Source organism: Penaeus monodon, chromosome 35, assembly GCF_015228065.2.
Source record: "Penaeus monodon isolate SGIC_2016 chromosome 35, NSTDA_Pmon_1, whole genome shotgun sequence".
Taxonomy (NCBI): domain Eukaryota; kingdom Metazoa; phylum Arthropoda; class Malacostraca; order Decapoda; family Penaeidae; genus Penaeus; species Penaeus monodon.
The window spans coordinates 8,561,730-8,567,930 of record NC_051420.1 but is presented as its reverse complement, the minus strand read 5'-3'; positions in this window follow the sequence as shown (position 1 = coordinate 8,567,930).

Genomic DNA, 6,201 nt, shown 5'->3' with positions numbered 1-6,201 from the left:
TCTCTCCCACACACACACACACCACCACAAAACATATATAATGTATAGTATATATTATATATAAAATATATATAAATTATATATATATAAATTATATATATATAATATATATATATATATATATATATACATATATATATATATATATCCCCAAGGCCTTAAAGCATTGTTAGGTTCATTACGTTGGTCAGAAAGATTATAAATTTAGTTCAGGTGGAATATTATGTTTCATTCATTTACTGTTTCATTTTCGTTGACTGGAATAAAACTTCTCGAGCAACAGTTGTTGATTCCACTTGCATTTGAGCATCACAGTCCTCGCTATGTAATGACGTATATTCGTGGAAGCAACGGGGTCGCAGTCATGACCAGAGGTGCATGATTTGGTGGTTGGGAGAAAATAATCTGAAACACATTCTATCTCTCTATCAAACACACACACACACACACACAAACACGCACACCCACACAGATATATAAAATATATATATATATATATAGATATATTAAAATATAAAATTATAATATATATATATATGATATATATAATATATGTATTAACATAAAATATATAATATATATAATATATATATATATAATGTATTATATAATGTATATACATAATATATATATAAAATATTATATATAAATATATATATATTATATATATTAATATAATATTATACAATATATTATATATATATATATATTATATATATATTAAAATTCTCATCATTTTTAAAGGTAGGTTCATGTCTGAGCCGCCGTGGTCACAGCATGATACTCAATTGCAGTTTTCGTTGTGATGCTCTTGGGTGAGTACGTGGTAGGGGCCCCAGTCCTTTCCACGGAGAGTGCGGTTTACCTTTTTTGGTACATTCTCTTTATTTTATCCGGGCTTGGACCAGCCCTGACCCTTTGGCTGGCTGGCCACCAGTGGCCCGGTAGGGATCGAGGGGAAGTTCCTTTCCTAAGGGAACAACGCGCCGGGCCCGGTGACTCGAACTCCCAAACTCAGATTGCCGTCGTGACAGTCCCGAGTCCAAACGCTCAAACCACTCGGCCACCGCGGCCCTGACGACATGGGCTTTCCTTGATTTTTCGTGGCAATTTAGAGCGGTGGTTTGCCCTTGCCTTCCGCCCGGTGTTTTTATCGAGTCACCATCTCTTTTTAAACCCGGCACTGACTTGGGCTGACTTGGTCCCCCAGTGGCTAGGTAGGCAATCGAGGTGAAGTTCCTTGCCCAAGGGAAAAACCGCGGCGGTCGGTGACTCAAACCCTCGAACTCAGATTTTCCGTCGTGACAGTCTTGAGTCCGACGCTCTAACCATTCGGCCACCGCGGCCATATATATATATATATATATATATATATAATAAAATATATCATATAGATATATATATATATATTTTATAATATATATATATATGATACATATATATAGATATATATATATATATATATATATATATATATATATATATGTATATACATATATACATATATATATATATACATATATATACATATATATATATATATATATATATATATATATATATATATATATATATATATATATATTATATATATATACACACATATATCTGTTTATATTTGCATGTATATTTCTGCATAAGTGTATATGTCTATTTTTACATTTAGGTATACATGAGCAGTATTTGTGTACATGCAAATATCCTCCTTCCCTTTCTATTCCATTCTTTAACCCTTTCTTCATTCTTCCTTCCTCTCTTTATTTCTTTCTCCTAACCTCTCCTTTACTCCTCTCTCCCTACCTATCTCCTCTTCCCTTTATTCCCTTCACTAACATTTCCCTCCCTTTCTCTCCCTCTCCTCTCTCTCCCTCTCCTCTCTCTCTTTCTCCTCTTTCTCCCTTACTTTACGTCCGTCCTCTCTCTCTCCCTCCCTCCCCTCCCCTGGTCCTTCTTCCCTCTCCCTCCCCTTCCCATCCTCCCTCCTTCCCATCCCTCTCCCTCCCTCCCTCCCATCACCTCCGTGTCCCTTCTCTCCCACTCCCCCATCCTCCCTCCCCTCCTTCTCTCCCTCCCTCCCATCACCTCCCTGTCCCCTCTTCCTCTCCCTCCCTTCTCCACCCTCCCCCCCATCCTCCCTTCCCTTCCCATCCCCTCCTCTCCCCTCCCCTCCTCTCCCCTCCCCTCCCTTCTCCCCTTTCCCAAAACCTCCTCAAACCGCAGCTTGGCACCGCGCTCCTTACATAACGGATAAAACTGAGAAACGCACACGGGCAAGACAACAAGAGCAGCTCGCATCCAATTCTTCAAATAATAAATTACTTACGATGGTCCCGCGGCCTTCCATTCGAGAGGGACACGCTCTCGACTCCCTCTCGTCCCGCGGGCCATAAGGGCGAGGAGCGCAAGGGAACGGCAGGGAGCACCCGACCTTAAGAACAGCGGGCGAGGGTTGCGCCCCTGGTGGCGGGTGGCGACACTGTGATAATGGCGGGCGGTTTGGATGGGCGCACAATAGAACCCAATGAAGAATATGATCAATTTCAATTATACGGGAGATTATTCAGATTTCGAACAGGTGCGCTTGTTCACATGTCCTTATTATGTTGCTTCAATTTAATTAACACTTTTCGCGGGAGTTGATGTATAACAGACATCGGGGCTATGGGTTGGGGGTTAGCGGGCGGGAGGGGGGTTGGGATTGCAGTGGTCTGCGTTTGTGTCTTCCTTTTTATCTGTTTTCTCTTCATCTCTCTCTCTCTCTCTCTCTCTCTCTCTCTCTCTCTCTCATTCCCGTTCGCTACTCTCGCTCTGTCTGTCTGTCTGTCTCCCTCCCCCCCCCCCTCTATCTCTCTCTCTCTCTCTCTCTCTCTCTCTCTCTCTCTCTCTCTCTCTCTCTCTCTCTCTCTCTCTCTCTCTCTCTCTCTCTCTCTCTCTCTCCTGGCTGAGGTTATTTTTGTGCCAGTGACTGAAACAACAACACTAAGAGAACAAATAACAACATTGAGAGCAACAAAATATAATACCAGTGTGTCATACTCGCTTACTGACTTAATAGATGCAGTCGCACTATTACGAGCAGGTACGCAAAAATAAATCAATATCTAGATTCCAGACAGGGAGAAAGAGAGAGCGGGGAGAGAGGGGGAGGGAGGGAGAGAAAGAGAGAAAGAGAGGGGGAGGGAGAGAGAGAATGAAAGAGAGAGAGGGTGAGGGAGAGAGAGCAAGAATGAGAGAGAGGGTAAGGGAAAGAGAAACCACACAAATATCTTCGATTTCAGAAGATTGAGCCACCGTATGAAAAGCATAACCACAGAACAGACAGACCACGCCCATTAACCAAATACCCCCCCCCCCTCTTCCCTCCCCAATCTATTAATCCTTTTTATTCGGATGTTCAACGGGCGCCGATCTCACCACAGTGGATTCTAAGATCTTGTGCGTGGGGTCGAATCCTCTTCTGGGATGCTATTAATAATATTAATCTCGGGATGGTTTAGTTTCCCGCTGTCGTAATCCGTGGACATAATTAGCCACTTATTTCACGCTGTTAGGAATTATCTTTCGTTCGTTTTCTCCGCGAGAGATGATGTAATGGCGGGGAAACCGTTTCCGTTTTGAGCGCCATTCGTGCGAGTTGCTAGAATTAGGCGCTAGATTTGTCCACTTTTTTTTCCCCTTCTTTTTTCCTTTTAGCCATTTAGTTTCTTTCTGGGTGTCTTATATAATAAGAGTCAGAATATTAGCTATGTTGGTCTGGCTAACTACTTCTTCAGTTCCCTTTTTTTAAATATATTTAGCCATTTTTCGCTACATTTTGAGGAAATTTTGCCAATCAGCGGTTTTTACTTATGCTACAAACAGAGATTAATCTAGCGACTTTCAGCTAGAAAGAGTTGGCAACCCTGATGGTAAAACAGCGCTATTTATACAGATCACAGAAAGTTCGAACAAACATCTATATTTACGTTATGTAAAAGCTTTCATGACTATAATGCTGAAGTCCCAACAAAATAAGCGAGAATTTACTCAAACGGATACCCAAAAGCGAGAGAGAAATTTGTTCTAACATAAGAAAATAAGGACTGATTCTAGAGATACGAAAAGAGACAGGCAAAGGATGTAGCAATATTGTATCAGTTAAAGTCGCTATTACAGGTCAGTTTAATATAGCGAGAACAGGCGCTGAAGGACACACGCTCTCATATTGTATTTAAGAAAGCTTTTTCTCTCTCTCTGACTCTCTCTCTCTCTCCCTGTCTATCTATCTATCTAACTATCTATCTAGCAATCTATCTATCTGTTTACCTATCTATCTATCTATCCATCTATCTCCTCTCTCCCTCTCTCTCGATTTCTATCTCTATCTCTCTCTCTATCTCTCTCTCTCTCTCTCTCCCTCCCTCTCTCTCTCTCTCTCTCTCTCTCTCTCTCTTATATATATATATATATATATATATATATATATATATATATATATATATATATATATATATATACATATATATATATATATATATATATATATATATATATATGTATATGTATATATATATATATATATATATATATATATATATATATATATATATATATATAATTCTCTCTCTCTCTCTCTTCTCTCTCTCTCTCTCTCTCTCTCTCTCTCTCTCTCTCTCTCTCTTTCTTTCTGTCTGTTTCTCTTCCTCTTTCTCTTTCTTTCCCCATACAAATTGGTTTATTTCTGTATCTTTCATTAGCTTTACATTTCACCCGCATTCATTTTCTCTTTCTCCCATTAATTCTTCCTATCTTCCTTTCTCTTCATTTCCTTTTCTCTAATTATTCCTCTGATTTTTTCAAGGTGTACGAATAATAGAGAAAACGAACAAAAAGATGAAGAAAACCTAAATATACTAAGTACAGCTTGCTTAATTTGTCGGTAGTTGTTTATATTATAGATAAAAGTTTCGTGATTTATCTATTTATTTACACATTCATTAGTTAACTTGGGCTACTTTCACTACAGTTAAGAAATCGCTCTAGCTTTCATATTGTCATTGTCTTTTCTTCTCTTTCTTTTCTCTTTCTCTCTTTTATTTAAACAAATCACGAATTAGTTTAATCCCGATAATCATTTTCATCCTCGCGAGAGACAGTATAAACTCTTAAACTGTCGTTCCCAGCCACAGTATAAGTAACAAGAGTGAACCCATTCCACAAGAGAGCGCGACGACGAAAAGAAAAAAAAAATGAGCATCGCAACACCCACCGAGAGTAGGTTCCTGCGTCTATAAACTCGCCCATGACGGGGACATAAACAGAGAAACACCGAAACAAGTACATTTACGCTCTGGTTTAATGGACCTTTAAGGAGTTCCGCGGCCAAGAAGAGGCCTATAATGTACAGGAGAGGAATTGTAAGAAGGGGAGATGAGGAGGAGGAATAACGAGGGGATAGAGAGAATTCGCAGACGGAAGGGTTTATGCGATGAGTGTGTGTGTGTGTGTGTGTGTGTGTGTGTGTGTGTGTGTGTGTGTGTGTGTGTGTGTGTGTGTGTGTGTGTGTGTGTGTGTGTGTGTGTGTGTGTGTGTGTGTGTGTGTGTGTGTGTGTGTGTGCGTGTGTGTGTGTGCGCGCGCCTTCTTATGGCCGTGTATCTGATATACCGCGGACTTGGAAATATGTAACAACTCCTCAAAATGAACAGTGTCCATGCTACAAACGTAGAAAAGGGGTATAAATGAGCAGGATATATCTTAACAGCGGAGGGAAAGCCTTTGACGCTTTTCGTTTATATCTCCATCAGAAATCGTAAGTATATTTCTCACGAAGATATAACTGAAACGCGTTAAACATATCCCGTGCGCTGTAAAGTTATTTATTCTCATTCATGTTTTTTTTCTCTCTCTCTCTAAAACTCACTAGACAATGTAATTTCATTTATAGCTAGTCTATAGTTGATTAAAAAGGGCATTCACTCAGGCAGATGTGTCACTACCATACAACCTTTCAATAATACATCTCGCGCCGTGAAGATATTCTTTTCCATTTTTTTTATTTATTTATTTATTTTATTTTATTAGACTCACACAGACATTAATAGCGTTCTTCACATTTATCCACCTACGCAACTACACTGCACATGACCACCTCCTCCTACACACGTGCACAAATGCATGCAATAACAGACTGCATAGATAGACCGAGTGCGCCTCCTCTCTCT